The sequence below is a fragment of the Podarcis gaigeae genome (assembly GCF_964106915.1).
Source record: "Podarcis gaigeae genome assembly, chromosome: 3".
NCBI lineage: Eukaryota > Metazoa > Chordata > Lepidosauria > Squamata > Lacertidae > Podarcis > Podarcis gaigeae.
In genome coordinates this window covers 108313755-108333831 of record NC_139680.1, presented here as the reverse complement: position 1 = coordinate 108333831, position 20077 = coordinate 108313755, and the positions used below count along the sequence as shown (strand labels likewise).

General features: G+C 44.6%; 1 protein-coding gene across 46 annotated transcripts in view; it reads left to right on the top strand.

Annotated features, from left to right (window-relative positions):
- The window catches only part of NRXN1 (neurexin 1), a 988232-nt gene that overhangs the window by 500091 nt on the left and 468064 nt on the right, over positions 1-20077 (top strand). The gene's annotated exons all lie outside the window — the stretch shown is intronic.

Below are 20077 nucleotides of genomic sequence, written 5' to 3'. Positions count from 1 at the left end.
TTCTCCTCCGGGGAGACCCAAATGTGAAAATGTCACTGAATAACTGGGTCTTATCAGTTTCCCCCAGTGAACGTAGCATATTCCTCCTGGCAGAGAACAGTCCCAAATAGGCTGCAAGTTGGGGGGATATTCTGATTGGTGTGGGGTGTGTGTGTGTGTGTGTGTGTGTGTGTGTTGCCCGTTCATTTGCACAAGGAGCAAATTAGTTGCATCCTAGAAAATCTCTGTTGAGGAGACACTCGCATCTCAATGGTTACAGGCCCTGGAGTTAAGAGGGTAGATCCTGGGAGAAGTTTGAGGAGCTTATCATTTTGTATAGGCAGAAGAAACAGTTTCACCCTAATAAGAAAGGGTGCTCACAAGTGTGGGTGCCCCTGTTCAAATGATAATAATAATAATATATATTTTTTTATTTATATACTGGCCATGTGGCTGGGTTTTCCCAGCCACTCTAGGTGGCTCCCAACAGAATATTAAAAACACAATAAAACATCAAACATTAAAAACTTCCTTAAACAGGGCTGCCTTCAGATTTCTTCTAAAAGTCAGATAGTTGTTTATTTCCTTGACATCTGATGGGAGGGCGTTCCACAGGGTGGGTGCCAGTACCGAGAAGGCCCTCTGCCTGGTTCCCTGTAACTTGGCTTCTCTCATTGAGGGAACCGCCAGAAGGCCCTCAGTGCTGGACCTCAGGATCTAGGCTGGATGACGATGGGGTGGAGACATTCCTTCAGGCATACAGGGCCAAGAAAACGCACTGATCTAATGTTCACAAGCAGGATCAAAGTGTGCCTCAGACCTCTGTGTGGCGTTCCTTCCCCTCACCCCTTCCCAAGGAAAGGTGGTGACAGTTGGCATCCTTTAGGTCCTGGGAGACAATATTGTTTCCTGCCAGGGATTACTAGACCCAGAATTCCTGGTAGGGAAAAGTTCCTTGGGAAGTGCATGCTGATGGCAAGGAGCAAGCTATTATTCAGAAGTAGTGGTTTGATTGGGAACTGGAGGTGCTTCAGAATCTTATCAAGGATTCGTCAGCAAGAAGATCGATAAAAGGCAACAAGTTTCCCTGAAAGACTGCAATGCAAGTGTATTATCTGCCATCAAGCTATATTTCAGATTGCAGTCTTTCTTCCTTTACCAGCATTTGCTGATAGTTAACAAAGATTCTGAGCTCCCCGGGGACACAAGCCATTGCTAGGATATCTCTGCTGATATTTCTCGTAGCTGTGTGAGGTGGCAGAAATTTCCATGGAAATAAAAAGGAGAGTTTTTGCAAACCTCCACTCATACGGTGGGCTTCTGATGCAGTTTGTATCGTGCCTTGTTAGTGCGTGGTAGATCGGATACATAGGAAATTAAGCATCCGTTGCCTTATGTTCTAACATTGTAGATAGAATAGCAGCATACACTCCACTACACACACACAAGAGGTACCTGCAGATTTATTTTGGTGGCAGGGGGGATTGTGTGATTTGCTAAAATGTTTTGGCATCCTTTCCATTAACAAAGGGGAGTGCCATCCCCAAAGTTCACTCAGCTTTACCAGTACAGTGGTACCTCAGAAGTCTAATGGAATCCATTCCAGAAGTCTGTTTGACTTCCAAAATGTTCAGAAAGAAAGGTGCAGCTTCCGATTGGCTGCAGGAAACTCCTGCAGCCAATCGGAAGCTGTGGAAGCCACATCAGACGTCCGGGTTCCAAAGAACGTTCACAAAACATAACACTCACTTCTGGGTTTGTGGCATTCAGGAGCCAAAACGTTTGACTCGCAAGGTGTTCAGGATCCGAGGTCCGGCTGTATTAACATTCACCACCATCAGCAAACATCTTTGGCTCTGCTACATTTCTGGAATCAGACTTGAGATGTGGTGCAATTGGTTCCATTTACAAAGTACAACATGGCCAAGTTGCCTACTTTCGGTAGGATAGTCTGTATAAAAAATAAATCCAGCCCACATGTCTTATGCCCACTGACTTCTTTCAAAAGTTTCTTTGCACAGCCTACTTCCTGCAGTCATCATTTGATCACAGGAAGTTGTGTGGCTGCATGATCTGTATAGGAAGTGCTGCCATTGGGGATCTGCTTGAATGAAAAGTACATGCACAAACAGTGGCTTTATAATCAGTTAAGATCAGGCACTGGCAAACTCGGCCCTCCAGATGTTTTGAGACTACAATTATATATATATAAATGGAAAAGTGCTAACATTAAAAGATGGCTGCTTGTTTCACCTATAAATGGAAACTGAATCGAATTTATCCCCCACCCTGGTCTAGCAATACTTTCTTCTTTTGCCAATCCCCTTCTGAGAACTGACCTGGATTCCAACTGCAGAAAAATCTCTCCAAAGCTTGGAGGTTGTTTTCTCACCTCTACAGAATTTGGTTCAGCTGAAAAAGTTATCCCCGTGTTTCTTTTTCATTTCCAAACGCTATACCTGACTTTACAGATACCATGCTTCATAAAAGCACTAGAGGGCACCATTATGTCACAAAATATCCTTCCTGGTGCAGTCTCAGGGAAGAGAAGGGGGGGCGGGAATCTCGCTGCAGATCAACTCCGCTGAAATATCCAGCCTAGTTCTTTTTGTTTCCTCCACGTTCCAAATTCTGTAATAATAAGCCTTCCGTGCAAAATCTTTCCCACAGGGTTTCTAACCTTGAGGCTTCTAACAAAAGCACTAAAACAAGCATATTGACATTTTAAACTAGGGAGTGGAAGTGTAAACACTTGTAGCAGTCGTCTCCCCTGACTGGCCTCGTTGAGACAGATTTGGGGGACGCGGTGCCTGCTATTTCAGATGGCATTTGAAGTTATGACCTTTGCAGGGGCAGTATTTCTTCTGTCTTACTGCGTGCAGAAACCTCTGACATAACCCAAAATGCAGGCAAGGCTCACCTCCCAATTCCTCATCTATTTTGTAGAAGGTGTTTTGTATTTCTTTTCATTTCCCCTTCAGATTTTTATTCTCGTTCTCCTTTCCTTTGTCTGAAAAAGGCCTCTCATAAAATAATAATAATAATAATAATAATAATAATAATAATAATAATAATTTATTTGCACCCCATCTGGTTGGCTTTCCCCAGACACACTGGGCAGCTTCCAACAAAGATTAAAAATACAGTGGTACCTCGGGTTACATTCGCTTCAAGTTACATAGGCTTCAGGTTACAGACTCCGCTAACCCAGAAATAGTACCTAGGGTTAAGAACTTTGCTTCAGGGTGAGAACAGAAATCACACTGCAGCGGCACGGAAGCAGTGGGAGGTACCATTAGCTAAAGTGGTACCTCAGGTTAAGAACAGTTTCAGGTTAAGAACGGACCTCTGGAATGAATTAAGTACGTAACCAGAGATACCACTGTACATTAAAATGTCACACATTAAAAACTTCCCTGAACAGGGCTCCCTTCAGATGTCTTCTAAACGTCAGGTAGTTGTTTATCTCTTTGACATCTGATGGGAGGGCGTTCCACAGGGCGGGGCCACTGCCAAGAAGGCCCTCTGCCTGGTTCCCTGTCACTTTGCTTCTCTCAGTGAGGGAACCGCCAGAAGGCCATCAGCGCTGGACCTCAGTGTCTGGACAGAACGATTAGGGTGAAGATGTTTTATTTGTGTATGCATACATACTCTTCGAGTGTCCCAATTTTCCCTGAACAGTCCCGGAATTCCGAAAGCCACCCCACCTTCTGATTTGATCCCAGAATATCCCGACTTTCACCAGTGCTGCCACCACCGAGCTCAGGGAGGAGGATGTGGCAGTGGCGGTCGTGAGAGAGCATCCCATTGCCTCTCTGTGGCCCCCATTTCTGGCCTGCTTCCATGGGCAGCTCATGGTGGCTGCTGGAAGAAGAGTTTGGATTTCATATCCTGCTTTATCACTATCTGAAGGAGTCTCAAAGCGGCTAACATTCTCCTTTCCCTTCCTCCCCCACAACAAACACTCTGTGAGATGAGTGGGGCTGAGAGACTTCAGAGAAGTGTGACTGGCCCAAGGTCACCCAGCAGCTTCATGTGGAGAAGCGGAGACGCGAACCCGGTTCACCAGATTACGAGTCTACCACTCTTAACGACTGCACCACACTGGCTCTCACTGCTGGAGAGCAGGTGAAAGGAGGAGGAGAGGTTTTGGCCACCAACGCCCCAGCCAGCTACCTCTGAGGAGTCTGCCTGCCTCCTCCCACTCAGCCGCCCTACAGCTGCGGAGGAGGCGGTGGGCGGACTGTTTGGGGCAGCGCAGAGCCTGCGGGCACCCAAGCCACTGTGTCACTCCCGGGAGAGACACGTGGCTCGGGTGCACTGCAGGCCCCACATTGAGTGACACTCAGCACTTTGCCACCCCCCTCAGTGGTGACACCAGGGGTGGTCCGCCCCCACCCCCCTTCCTCCGCTCCTGGCCACAGGCCCACATGATGCATCAGCTCCCTGAGTGGGAAGAAAAGAGAAGCAGAGTGGAGCACAAGGAGTCTTGATTTTGTTTTTTTTTTTAAAAAAAATGCTTTGTGTGTCTATGTCCAGTATTGGCCCTTTCTAAAAAATTATTTATTTATTGGTGTGTGCTTTTCCTTTTATAAATTTTCAAATTTGGTTTCCTCAGTTTCTCATTTTTCCCATCTTAAATTCAGCTATTCGCATTTCTGCAGCAATTTGCGGTTTGCTTGTTTATTTTAATTAAGGGGGCGTTGCTCGGTCCCAGCTCCTGCCAACCTAGCAGTTCGAAAGCACGTCAAAGTGCAAGTAGCTAAATAGGTACCCTTCCAGCGGGATGGTAAACGACGTTTCTGTGAGCTGCTCTGGTTTGCCAGAAGCGGCTTAGTCCTGCTGGCCACATGACCCGGAAGCTGTACGCCGGCTCCCTCGGTCAATAAAGTTGGCCACGACTGGACATAATGGTCAGGAGTCCCTTTACCTTTACCTTACCTGAAAACCCGCCACCATTTCAGTGTGAATTTCTCCCGATGAAACACATTTTTGTTTGCAATTTTGTGACCAATATGCACAAATCTGCAAGCCGTTCCCCCAATATATAACACGTTTTTTGGGTATGCCATTTTCACTAAACACATTCATTTTTATGCACATTTTCCTCTAATTATATATGCTTTTCGGTACACATTCTTTTTTTTTGGGGGGGGGGGGACTTCATCACAAAATAGGAACAGTGTGAATTTTGAAGGATATTTTTGTTCCACTTTGCATATTGTTCTGAAAAGGGTGACGTAGGTAGATTTTCCTTTAAATGTGCACCCAAATTAATCCCCACCCCCATCCCTACATTTCTGGGATTCTGTAGTTCCATTCAGGTAATAAAAGGGCCCTTACTGATCCTACCAACTTCCATACATTGTGGGGAGGAGGGGGGGGTAAGTCAGTGGGGAACATAATGTATTTCTTTAGGTTTTTCTCCATTATTTGAAAATCTGTATGGTTTGATATTGTGCAGGAAGTTTAGAGCGGGCTCCCTGGTGTGAGCCTTCTCCAATGCAGGCACGTGATGACATGAACTACAATGCAGAAATTCGCCTCTTGCATGATTCGAAGCACATGGGGTCTTTAACACCTGATCAGGGCTTGCCTGTTGTGCTGGTCCCGGGGGAAGGTACCGTTATCGTAGTCAGAGTTCACAAGATGAGAGGCGAGGTCCGAAACAGGGAGCCGGGCGGGGAACAGGAACGCTGGAAGGTCAGAAGCAGGAGGCCGGGCAGGGAACAGGAACACTGGAAGGTCCGGAGCTGGGAGCCGGGCGGGAACAGGAACGCTGGAAGGTCAGAAGCAGGAGGCCGGGCAGGGAACAGGAACACTGGAAGGTCTGAAGCCAGCAACGACGTTGCTCCCGTAACCTGGGACCGGGCTGACTGACCTTTATCTTCTTCTAAGGCCAGGGGCGGTCCCGGCTCCCTGGAGCCCCGCCTCCTCTGGCCTTAAGGCAAGCACTCCTCCTGGGAGCAACCAGTTCCCTTTGCCTCTCTGCCCTAAGCCTCTGCAGTTCAGGAGAGGCCGAAGGGTTACTGGGCCCCGGAGGAGGCTCACCTGTAGACACTGAGTCCTCAAGCACCTCTGGGGCCAGAATGGTTTCACCTGGTGCCTGCTCCTGAGGATCTGCCACAGGTGCAGGCTCCTCAGAATCTAGGCCTTGCCCCAGTTCAGCCGGCCCTGGAGGCGGGGACTCCTGTGCAGGCTGGGATTCCTCTGGTTCAGCCTCTGAATCGGAATCCCAGGCCATCACACCTGTGCTCTTTCTGATCTCATATTGTTTCACCAGGGCAAGGCAAGACATTTGCTGCCTGAAAGCTAAGAGGGAAGTGAAATAACCAACTGTGTTTGTATAACCTCCTTCTCTCACTTGGGATATAGTACTCTAAGCCTGCCTACACACTGTACATTTAAAGAAGATTTAAAATACATGACTTCTCCCAAAGTTCCTTTCTGTGCAGCTGTGCAACAAAGCAACTGTGCTTTGTTAAGGGTGCTGGAAATTATAGCTGTGTAAGGGATAAACTACAGTTCCCAGGATTCTTTGGGGGAAGACTTGTGCTTTGAATGTATGGTGTGTATGCAGCCTAAATGCCCTACAAGCTCTGCATGGAAGTTTTTTCTGCTTTCCCCTGCTTTAGATCTCCATCAGTTGCCTTTCTGGCATCAGCAGCCGCTACACCAATCCCGACTCTCCTCTCAAAACTATTTGCATGCCTAGAGACCAACACAACTGACACTAATAAGGTGGCAAAGATTAGCAGTTTTTGAAGCAAAGGGTCAAAACTGACTATGGTCATAGTAAAAAGGTAAAGGGAGCCCTGACCATTAGGTCCAGTTGTGACTGACTCTGGGGTTGTGGCGCTCATCTCACTTTATTGGCCAAGGGAGCTGGCGTACAGCTTCTGGGTCATGTGGCCAGCATGACTAAGCCGCTTCTGGCAAACCAGAGCAGTGCATGGAAATGCCGTTTACCTTCCCGCTGGAGTGGTACCTATTTATCTACTTGCACTTTGACGCACTTTCAAACTGCTATGTTGGCAGGGCAGGGACTGAGCAACGGGAGCTCATCCCGTTGCAGGGATTCAAACTGCCTACCTTCTGATCGGCAAGTCCTAGGCTCTGTGGTTTAACCCACAGCGCCACCCGCATCCCTATGGTCATAGTAGTTAGGAGCAAAATAAAGGAGTAAGGGGCCCTTTAAATGCTCCCCTGGATATGTGAGAAATGAAGGGATGTCTGGTTCTGAGAGCAATGAACAGGAAAACTCACAGAGCAGGCCTTAACTCAGTAGCAGAAGATCTGCTTAGTATTCAAAAGGTCCTGAATTTAATCCCTGGCATCTCCAGGTAGGACTTGGAGAATTTGCCACCTGAAACCTTGGAGAACAGCTGCCAATCTTTGTAGACAATACCCAGCTAACTGGGCCAATGGGCTGATTCAATATGAGACTGCTTCTTATGTTACTGTGCTTTACCCCAGGCTTCAGTGCTCCCCTGTGCAATGCCTTCTCCCGTTTCATATTTCCAAGCACCTCAAAGACTGAGAGACTGAAGAAATGTGATAAAAGGAAGAAGGGGCCATGGGTTGTCTTAGAGCTATAATGGGATTGCGTTGGGGAAGATGATGAGAAGGAGCAGCTGGAGTATCTGAAAGGGAAAATGGCCTGGAGGACTGGTTGGGTGGGGGTGCATGGGAGGCTAGAGAAAGGAAGAAAAAGCCATAAGAAAGTGTGATTCAAATGGAGAGAAAGTATGGATGATAGTGCAGAAGAGTGGGGACATGTGGATGCTGTCGTTCCCCCCCCCCCCGCCAAAATACCACAAATGTGTGAGGTCCTTTTCAACAGTGAGGAAATAACCATGAAGATAACAGGAACACACTGGTTTCATGAACCATACTTGGGCTGACTTCTTTCCAGTGCACCACGGTTAAGTCCAACCACAGTTTGTCCAGTTTTCAGACATAACGGCAAACTGTGGTTCGTCAAATATAAAAGTGAAGGCTTCTATTTTCCTCCACGCTGCTCCACTGGAGGAGGAAAGGGAACAGAGAGTGCATAAGGCTTTTTTAAGGCTAAACCATAGTTTAGAATTTCATCTGAAAGCAATCCTTTTTTATTTTTCTGCATTATTTTAAGCTCTCTGGTAGTGCAAATTCATGAATAGCAAACATAGATACATATGCATGCTAGATTTTTTTTAAAAAAACCCTCTCACTTTTGAGTGTTTTCAACCATTATCATTGTCGTTTTTTAAAAAAACCATTTTTATTAAAAACAATTGTGTTACAAAATAAATAGACAAGAAGTACATATAGTGTCTCCACTTTCAATTCATAGAGTCTTTTTCACATTTCATATACATTCGGTTTGAGACACTATTGTCATAGACTTGGGGGGGGGGGCGTAAAGAGAAGGGGGGAGATTTGATTTGAAATGTGTTGTACACAGGTGAGAGTGGCTGAATGTTTGTCGGCATTCTTCTGGCAACAGATCCTTGCAAGCTTATTCTGCTTTGCTCAGCTGTCCCTTACTATGTTAGCCATTGATAATGAAAGAACGGATAGCATTTGGCTTCCCTCTTGTGTCACATAAGAGGGTTTTCTCGGAAGCCCAAATGATTTACCAGTGGAGCCTCCCTCCTCCTTCCATGGGGCAAAGCTGAATGATTTCAATTTTCCATTAGATTAGTTCCTATTGTTTTATATAAGTCACTCCGTATTATTTTTTACCGCGGTCTATGTGCCTTCATTTCCCTCTTTCAAGGTCGATAGAGAAGGCTTTTCCAGGTTACTAGGACTCAAAACTTCCCTGCCAAAAGAGAGAGCAAACTTGTTAAGTGTCAGCAAATGCACACTGGGTTAGATAAACAAGCAGCCATTATGGCTGTTGTCCATATCAACATGCACACAAGTTAATTCCAGCAACCTTGCCATAGGCTGATGAGCTCACCATGTAGCAATAGCAATCTCTTGCGGAGGCAGAATTCCAATTACTGCTGCATCTCCTTTGCTAGTGAGATGTCAACCTCTATATGTCTTACTCATGTCATCTTACTTCTTCTGTGTAAGAACAGAGGAGGTCAATGGCAGTGTCTCCCATTCCATTCATAGCCACAAGCCCTATGCAATTGTTCAGTGAATAAATGTGTGGAGGGGGCAAGTTGAGCCAGCTGACCCAGCTCCTGGTTATCATATGCACATCTGAAGCTCTGCCCCTTCCTGGATGGTGGGGAGTCTTAAAGGGGTAGTCTTCTTTGTCCCGAAGCCTAGCTTGCTAATGCCTTTCAATCACTTCCTATCAAGATGAATAGGCTCTGGGAAGTGTGAAGTCCTTGCTTTTATAGGCATCCAATTCCTTAGGGGTCTTGAAATGGATGCTGTCCTGGTTGCAGACTTCCCACAGGCATTTGGTTGGCTGCTGCAAGAATACAGTAGAAGGTCCTCCATTCTAGTGCATGGAACTCTTGACTCAGTTGGCTTCTGGGCAATAGTCTCAGGCTTGATGTAATGATTTGGGTTCAGCACCTCTGTGCCCTTCCTCTCCCAGCTGGTTCTTCCTCCTCTGTGTCAGAATTCTGTGTCAGAATTTTGTCCACTGCCCATGGTCAGGGTCATGACATACGTGCTCGCTCTGACAGCTCCTCCCAGCCCGGCATATTCATATAAAACACAGCCAAATGACACAGAGCACTTAAGCAATTATAGATGTTTGGTGTGTTCATGACTCCCTCAAACCCTTCTGCTTTAGCAGAATTCATAGGGAAGAATTCAACGTGGTGCTAGGGCAATCATTCCATCAGCACAAGCTTTTAAGCTTGCCAGATCAAATCATTCCCCTCCCCTCACCCATGGACAGTTTTGGGGGTTCTCCCAAGCCCCCAGGCCAGTTCCAGGGGGAGGGGGGGTAAGCACTGTTCCGCTAGTGGAAGTGCTGGCCCAGGTTTCTGCTACTAGACTAGTTAACTGAATCCTGCCCAGGCTGCTATTGCCTTTTCAGCTGATGTTTGCAGCAGCTAACAACTAAAATCATGCAACAATGGCCGGGAGGAGGGAATATACAAACAACAGAATCAATTTTTTTGCTGTGTTTTCTTTGCCCTCAGAGATATTGATGGGCTGCTCCCCCTGATAATTTATGTTCATAATTAAATGGTTTGGAAGGTGAATTTGTTTAGCTTCTAAAGTTTGAATGTGTCATGAACTGAGTGCTGGTTCCCAAAACTGGGAGGCAACTATCTTTGAAGACATGCTTCCCCCTCCCTGAGTGCTCACACAGAATGCTTCTAAATATTAAGTCTTCTCTGAGCCACAACTTGGGGAGTTCACAAGGACCAGTTTTTAGCATGTGGCAGGGGCCTCTAAGGCCTATAGAGCTTATGAACCTAGCCTGGAAGAATGTTTTAGGAACAGATACTTGGAGCCCATGTCGTAAAGTGAGCCTTCACAGGCCGAGATATTTGTAAAATGGAAGCTTTGTAGGTTTGATTTTTGTTAAGTGTCATCATTTCTTTATTGCCTCAACCAGTGGGATAAACAAGACAACATATTGTTGTAGAGCATTATCCACTGAATTTATTTCAGCAGGACTCAATCATAGCCATGCTAGCTGAAGTTAAAAAGAAGGGAGAGGCTCGTGTGGCAATTATTGGTCTCCCAGACTTTCTTCTTCCTGCATTGATCAGAGAAGATTCACGTACAAAAGGATATGAAAATTTGGAATTTAAACTGCCCAGTAAGTGGCAGAATAGAACTGGAGAAAACAGTGCAGCAGGGCCCAACAGATGCTGTGGGACTGGTGAAACATCTTTCACCATGAAGCAATAGCAGGTCTTTACATCTCTTTGCAATAAATAAGAATTCTGGTTGTGCATTTTATGGAGGTTCAGCAATTGGCATCAATTAAAAAGGCATAGTATGAGTAAACTAGATAGGTAGGCAACACCAAGAACAATGCAAAACGCAAGAAACCAAAATGCCTGAAATTACTGTTTTTGACAGAATGCCCCTCCTGGTTGGTGCCAGCCCAGCCATTAAAATCTGTGGAGGAAGCCTTGCTGGTGTTCCCACTGCTGGACAACGCCAGATGGGCAGTGACCCAGGTTAGGGCCTCCTTGGTAGGGACACCCTCCTTGTGCTTCCACAAGGTTCACTTTGCCTTGAGAGGAGCAGCATGCATCTATTTAATTTTGTCAACTGGTCAAGGTGCATCTCTTTACCCAGGTGTTTTGTGTTTGTTTCTTTGGACCTTTGTTGTGCAGACTAGAGGATTTTATAGCCCATTGCTGCTTTGAATTATGTAATGGGTTTGGGGGTTTGAATCATGTTACAGGAACATGAAAGGTGCCCTAATGGATCGGGCCTCTCTAGTCCAACATCCTGTTCTCACAGTGGCCAACCAGATATATAATATATAATAATAATAATTTATTATTTATACCCCACCCATCTGGCTGAGTTTCCCCAGCCACTCTGGGCGGCTCCCAAGCAAATGTTAAAAACGGTACAGCATTAAATATTAAAAACTTCCCTAAGCAGGGCTGCCTTCAGATGTCTTTTAAAGATAGGATAGCTGCTTATTTCCTTCACATCTGAAGGGAGGGCGTTCCACAGGGCGGGCGCCACTACCGGGAAGGCCCTCTGTCTGGTTCCCTGTAACCTCACTTCTCGCGATGAGGGAACCGCCAGAAGGCCCTCGACGCTGGATCTCAGTGTCCGGGCTGAACGATGGGGGTGGAGACTTATGGGATGCTTATGGGAACGCTACAGGTAGGACCTGAGTGCCGCAGCAGTATGCCCTCCTGCAGTTTCCGTAAACTGTTATTCTGCAACATACTGTGGAAGGAGTGTGTTGCCGTTGTGGCTAGTGGCCACTGGTATCCTTCTCCACTATGAATGTGTCTAATCCTCTTTTAGATTTGCAATATTTGCTTTGTGTTGTTTTGTATTTATATCTTTGCTATTTTCTAATTGAGAGTGATATGTCAGTAGGAATAATGCATAAATATTAATAGAACTGTGAGCTGCAAATATTTTCCCTCCCATCGTGTATCCAGAACAGCTTATATTGTATCTTTGTGATGGATTCTAATTGCTTGAAGTTACTTTGGGTTGCTATAAATATCCTAGGCATTTTTTTTTGGACAGAGTCTCCAAAAATTTAAATGAGAGCAGAGAGAAAATAAGGTTTCCCACTGACAAGAGATGCCTGAAATCTTCAGCCACCGGGGCTAGTTTGTCATTCTGCATCTTTCCTGTTCCTCCCATGTACAGTGGTTGGCATTCCATTTCTTCCATGGCAGATGGATTACCATCTTACATGGCAATCACATTATCTTTCCCCCCATTTAGCATGCACCACCAACTTCCACTCACAGTCTGTTGGACAAACAGAGCGCTCTAGTTTTAAATCTGCTTAATCTCTGTCAATACACATGCCTTCCACTTCAACTTGCTAACAAAATGTTAGAGTCAGGAAGTCATTGAGATTCCAGAGTCTCATTTCGCAAGGAAATAAATCTGTTTCTCTGGTTGTCTTCTATTTTTATACATTTTCTTGTGCCTTGGAGTCCAAGCCATTTAAGTGACAGAACATGATATGACACACAGCCAGGAGCATGGTTCAGAAGACTAATACCTCTGGGAGAAACTGCAAACCAAAGGCAATCTAGTGGGATAGAAGCACACTTCATCAGAGACCCATCCTAAGCTCATTTACCACTTAGACCTCCTCCTCTCTTCCCCTATCAGCACCATTGCCCTTTCTGATGGGTGTCGAGGTCCTTCTGAATATGGCAGCGTATCTCTAGATGGTGTAACTTAATCCACATATGGATGGTCTTCCAGAAGGTGGTGACTCACAGTGTACACAACTGTTGGAGAATTTGCAGGGCCACTTCAGAACACCAGTACAACTCATGAAGTACAGTCTTTAAAATATAGCATTCTGGAATCTGGGCTCTCGTATCATATACACCTGCCAAATCTATGATTCTTTTATTCATTCCACTTTCAAAAGCAGTTGTAGTTGGTGCCCATTGGAATCAGTGGGGTGGAAGGCGGGGAGACTAACAGTAGGTAGAGGCAGAGCCAATGACAGATAAAACCAAAGAATTATAGCTGTGCCCTAATCCTTCTACCTGCTGAGTTCCATAACGGCCACAGAAACTAAAGAGGAAGAGGTTGATAGCCAATTACACTTGCTTGATATAAATAAAAGTATGCAGGTATTTTGGTCTACACCTCTCATCAGTGCCAGCAAACATGGCCAATGGTCAGAGATAATGGGAGATGTAGTCTAATAACATGTGAAGAATATTCAGGTTGGGATAGGCTGGAGCAGACAGTATGCCCAGGGAATGGGAAATTTGAACCTAGGGTTTGATAACAATAAACGTGATTTCTAGTTGAGCTTATGGTTGTCTGGATCAAGGAGTGTTGGGGGGATTGTGCCAGCATGACATTATATTTTTGTTATTAATTTGGCTTGCATACCGCTCTTCCGCCAAAGAACACACGAAAAAGGCTAAGAGACAGTGGCTTGCCCAATGTCACTTCTGAGCTTGCTAACTGATCTTTGTGCCAACTGATTTTGCAACTAGCCATGGGGAGAAATTCAATTTTGTTTGCATTTTAATGAGAATCTACATAACTCACACTTCTCTGACCCATGTGTGAACTAAAACACATTTATTTTGTGATACTGTTCTCCAAACAAATAGTGTGTACAAAATGTGTATATTTGTGAAAATAGCATACAAAAAATGCATATTGCAGGGGAAATGTGTGCATTGGTGTATACACAAAAATGCATGTATTGGTTGAAACTGCATACAAACCAAACATCAGACCAAAATGCTGATGAATTTTCATCAGGATATTTGTGGGGGATTTTAATATAAAAAGATCACAAATTTCTGCAGAGATGTAGGAAACGGAATTTAAAATTGACAAGAATTAGAAACTGGAATTCCCTTGAGATTTGTCCATTCCTGCTTGCAAGACTGTGCTATTTCTGCTTCCAGAGCTCAGGGTTGGAGCCATTTGTGCTCAATGTCCCCAGAAGGGTTTCACAATGTTCCCAGACAGAGGAGGAAAGAATAGCTGCAAGAGCAGAGTTGAAGGCAGGCTCATCGCTGGCAGGTGAGGGATCGCTAAAAGACTGTGGGATGACATTAATCCATCAGGGGAGCAGGAGCCAAGTGCAGCAGTGGGACTAAAAAAGTAGTTTAACCTTCAGTCTGAATTCTGACAGACTGTCAAATTAGTAGCAGAAGATCCTGCTGCAACCTTCCTCCTCCTCATTGTGTCTATCAGGGAAATGAACCATTACAGGCACTCGCTTCGTCTTGATCACTTCTTTTGTACATGTCAGTGTGGTGGACTGGTGGACGAGGCTCCCTTGTAACATTAAAGAGTAGTGTCAGTCAAGGGGAGGGGGAGGGAAGAATCGTGCTCATGTTGATGACAAGCAGAAAGGCACTGCTAAATATATATTTGACGTTATGTGTAGAAAACGAAGTGTAGCACAGAGGAGACAGAGTAATTTTGTCTGAAACTCTGGACTTCTCTGACATAAATGTGTCTTCCAAACCACTTTGAGTTTCTTTTCTACAATCAAGCAATATATAAAATTTATGACATAAACACCCTATAGCATAACCAAGATGCATGACCTCTTATGCAGATGCAGAGGTGAGTGCTGTGCCAAAACTGGTCTTCTCATCATCTGGTTGCCATGGTGCCAGATAGCTCCTCCTTCTCACCTTCCCTTATTGCATATTGGTCACAGCTACAGTAGGAACCCAGATAATCCTTGAAATGTAATTTCCCCCAGACAGCTTTGGCAAACTACATATCCCATGGTGTTTGCTAAGTGGGTTTCTGCTGTTCTAAAGGTAAAGGGACCCCTGACCATTAGGTCCAGTAGTGTCCAACTCTGGGGTTGCTACGCTCATCTTACTTTATTGGCTGAGGGAGCCGGTGTACAGTGTCCAGGTCATGTGGCCAGCATGACTAAGCCACTTCTGTCGAACCAGAGCAGCACACGGAAATGCCGTTTATCTTCCCACCCCAGTGGTACCTATTTATCTACTTGCACTTTGATGTGCTTTCGAACTGCTAGGTTGGCAGGAGCTGGGACCGAGCAACGGGAGCTCACCCCATCCTGGGGATTCGAACCACCGACCTTCTGATCGGCAAGTTCTAGGCTCTGTGGTTTAACCCACAGCACCACCCTTTCTACTGTTCTAGGGACCCATAAATACAAAAAGAAGGAAGCAGGGAGTTGTTGACCAACTGGCACCTCAGCAGTCAGATATGAATTGGGAGAAGGGCTGGAGTGGAAGGAAGTTAGGGGTCCTTCACTGGCTTGGATTGCAATCCAAGCCAGAGAAGAATGATGGGAGTTGGCATTAAACTGGAAGCAATCATCATAAGTTGATAGAGTTTGTGTTCCCTGCAAAGAAAGTATGACCTTGGCCAAGTCACTGTCTCTTAGCCTAACCTCATTGCTTGTGAGTTCTTTGGAGAAAGAGTAGGTTCGCTTCTGAGGGTAGGACAAGAACAAATGGATTCAAATTACAAGAAAGGAGATTCCAAATAAACATTAGGAAGAACTTTCTGACAGAAAGAGCTGTTGGACAGTGGAACAAACTGCCTCAGTAGCTAGTGGACTTTCTTTCAGTTACATCTCTAAGCAAGATTATTCACATCATCTCAAAATGAGAAATCTCAATGTTCTCTGAGGGAATCATTTGCATGGGAGTCTTGTTTAACTGAAATTTATGGCCACCTTCCAAATTATTAACATCATCGGAACTTTGGACAGGCAATTTCATGATGTTAACTCAGGGAAAGTAGACACGCTGCAAAGGTAGTTCACTGGGAACATTGCGTGATTGAAATTTGAGTAATGGGGCATACAGTGACTTGTGAATATGGTTAGAGTGCTTCTAAGCCAGTTTAGTCTTAATGCCCCCCCTCCTAGTTAAAAAGGGGCTTTCTGGGGGTGACATCCTTATTTTACAATAATGAAGACACAGGCACATTGCTTCCCTCCGCCCTTGCATTTCTCGCAGCTGGCACCATATCTGAATGAACAGTGTTATTTCACCCTGAATAATGAGGTTTGCCTGGTGTGACATCGCGAAGGTTGTAGCCAGCAATGCAATGAGTAAAGTTATTATGATAAAGCAATCTTCGCAACCATCCACCCTCAAATATCTGCTTTATCTCATTGGAGCACATTTGGTGCGCTGCTGGCATCAATGGAAGACAGTGACTAACTGCAGCACTTTCTTTATCAGCAATCTGAAGACCTCAATGTTCATTTATATATATTTTTTTAAAAAAACCTCTAAGTATTGCTTGACCCTTGAGTCTAAGCTATACACAATGGTGTGGCCAGTGATTCAGAACAGAAGAATAAATGTGTCATTGACAGGATGCTAACATTGAACTTTGTTCCAGTATTGTTTTCATTCTTCATCTGATGGAAGGAACAATGTGTAGTGAATCTTGTATGTCAATCTGCTCCCATCTTAAACATGTTTGTTTAAGGGATGCAGAAATCCAGCCAGTACTAAAATACATAAAAGCTCAGTCTGTTGACCAGCTCTTGGGTTGCTTAAGAAGGCAGAAGGAAAGCCTGCCATCTCTACTGCTTTGTCAAAGGTCTGGCCACTCCCTCATTCCATCCTTATGAAGCCTAAACTGTAACAACATAGTAAAACATTCCTACTGAATAGCTGTTTTCAAGTTCCATCGTTCTACAGGTTTTGATATAGACACAGGGCTGAACTCAGGAGGTGCAAAAGGGGTGCAAATGAAGAGCCCAATGACCAGAAATGTGTCTGCTTCAAATGGTGTCATTGTAAGGACTCTCTACCTTCCCATTCCTATGCAGTTTAGGGGGGGGGGGGCGGAGTTGATGGCCTGCACAGATTGGCTGAAGCAAGCCAAAAGAAATCTAAAAAATAAATTAAAAATCATAATTAAACTTGAAGTCTTATTCAAGTTGTTATTATTATTGAACTCTTATGTGAATTCTTGAACTCTTAATCACATAAATATTTGCCAAAAACTCAAGTTAGATTAGCTTCAACTAGAGCCAGGGCCTTTTCAACTCTGGCTCCGGCCTGGTGGACCGCTCTGCCTCATGAGACCAGGGCCCTGCAGGATCTGATTTCTTTCCGCAGGGCCTGTAAGACAGAGTTGTTCCGCCTGGCCTTTGGCTTGGAGCCAATTTGATTCCCTCCCCCTCTTTCTTTTTTCTTTTCCTTTCTCCTCCTGCGATGAGGCTACATTTTAATATTTTAATGTTTCAATATTTTAATGTTGTATTTTAATTTTGTTTCTAAGTTGTTTTCATTCAGCTTGTTTTCATTATTGCTTGTTAGCCGCCCTGAGCCCAGCCTTGGCTGGGGAGGGCGGGGTATAAATAAAAATTATTATTATTATTAGTCTGGGATTTCACCATTTCCAACTTTGAATATGGGATTTTTATTCTATTTTCAATTAGATAGTCAACAAATGGGTGCAAGTTTTTTAAAATCCCTCCATATCAGATTCTGCATTTGAAAAGGGGGAAGGTTATACATTTAAATCCTGGGTGGTGTTGTTGCCAAACTTTGACTTTTTGCAACAACAACAGCAACTGTTGATAGAGTTTTGCTAGATCTGGTGTTTCCAGGAGAACTGGAATGGGCTCTCATGTGCACTCAGTGCTCTGTGCTAAAAAAGGGCTTCCCAATTCTGACTTTTCTCTTCCAACTTCGGAGAAGAATTCACCTGTACCATATCAATGAGTGGCCAAAGCATTCTCCACCTTTGGAGAGTGTGAGCAGCCTCTGCTTGGATGCAGTGCTGTCTATGTGCTGGCGCTTTGAGAAACATTAGGGGTTTGTCTTTTGTGTGGTTTTGTACATGTGAGTCTGTGTATTGATCCCATTACAAGCATTTCGCTGTAAACGCAGGAAGCCACCAATGAGCAAATGTAAGCAGTTTGCAAATTATCATTCCTGCATAAAGCATCTTTTATAGAACATGCTGAATGGGACAACAGTGGCACAAATTCTTTAAAAATGAAGAATAAAAAGGACAGCAAAGCAGCCGTCAAACCCATCCACCAAAATATTACGAGCCATTTGTGTATTGCTTTTTATAATGTGCTTTACAATGGCATGTCTCTGCTGGAGCGAATTATTAACATGGGGGGGGGGGGGGCGTTTAGAAGCAACAATTCTACCCCAACGCCATATTTGTTTGTGGAAAGAAAACCAACATCAGCACCTCTAATACAGACTTTGACTTTTTCTTTCTATTTGACATAGGACTTGGGACATCCTTTGTATTGATGTAAATATATACACAGCATATGTATGTTCATGCCCTGGCTATGTGATTTCCCACAGTGTATTTTGTTGTCTGAATTGGGCTAATGATAATAACCACATAAACGGTTGCCCTAAATTGAGAACGCAGAATTCATGTGTACAGGCTAAAACGGTGCAAGTGACCACGTAGCAAGATATGCTGTATTCCTTCCTGGAAACCAACAGGCTGCATGATTCAGTCCTTCTCTCCTTGCCCAAACTGTTAGTATTGTGTGCTTGGCTTGATAATTCAAGCCGTGATGTAATGGGACTCAAACAGAGTTCGGATCTGAATCAGATTGTGACATTGTTCTCTAGTGACTAAATACAAGGAGGAGGGCGAACCAATTCATGTATATACATTAGCACTGGAAAATAATTTAGAATTATTCATGTTGACCTTGGACTTAAGGATCAAAAGTGACCAGGAAATGTAGGCTGATGTTTTACAGTTTGGGGGAGGAAGGGTGGAATTCACTGAGAGATTCAGAAGGGCTCACAATTTGTAGTGGTGGTTTCCCCACTTCTCCCTTCCTTTTTTAAAACTCAAGAAGAGCCTGCTGGAGGATGCTAATGGCCAATCCACACCAGCATCCTGTTCTCACATTGGCCAACCAGATGCTCATAATAAATAATAATAATAATAATTTATTATTTGTACCCTGCCCATCTGGCTGGGTTTCCCCAGCCACTCTGGGCAGCTTCCAACAAAGATTAAAAATACATTAAAATGTCAAACATTAAAAACTTCCCTGAAGCCTTTAGATGTCTTCTGAATGTCAGGTGGTTGTTTATCTCCTTGACATCTGATGGGAGGGCATTCCACAGGGCAGGTGCCACTACTGAGAAGGCCCTCTGCCTGGTTTCCTATATCTTTGCTTCTCGCAATGAGGGAACCTCCAGAAGGCCCTTGGTGCTGGACCTCAGCGTCTGGGCAGAACAATGCGGGTGGAGATGCTCCTTCAGGTATACTGGGCCGAGGCCGTTTCATGAGAAATCCACCAATAGAACCTGAGCACAAGAGCACTCTCCCCTCTTGGGCCTCCATTTTGTCCTGCTTACTCTCTGACAACCCAACCACCCACCCTTCATTTTCTCGTTCTGCCTTCCCATAAAAATCAAATCATGAACAAAGAACTTGCACCAAGTGGAAATACTTAATACCTCACCTCAAATAACTGAAGTTGTTGTATTAAATATTTCCACTTAATGCAAGTCACTTGTTCACAGTTTGATTTTTTTAATAGAAAGGAGGAAAGTGCAAAAGGAAAGAAGGAGGGTGAGGGGAGAGAAAGAAAGAGCAAGGTGAAAGAGAGAGAAAGAGGGAAAGGGAGAAAAGGTGAATAAGGAAGATGGTCTAGTTAGTTTTACCCCACCTATAGAGCCAAAAAATGGTGCCAACTTGTCTACAATTTGTTCTCCTTTTATATACCCAGTTGCAGGGACTTACTAAAAAGGCAGAGGTAATGTTCCACTAGAATCATATTGATGGCAAAACTAACACAGCTGTCTGTATTCAGCTGAGACCACTGTGTGTTTAAAGGGCTAGAATGTCACTTTGGATAGTCATGCCCCCCCCCCCCAAGAATTTCGGGAACTGTGGTTTGTTAAGGGTGCTGAGAGTTGTTAAGAGGCCCCCTACTTCCCTCACAGAGCTACAGTTCCAGAGCTCTCTGTGAAAAAAAGATTGATTGGTAAACCAATTTGGGAATTATAGCTCTGGACAGGGA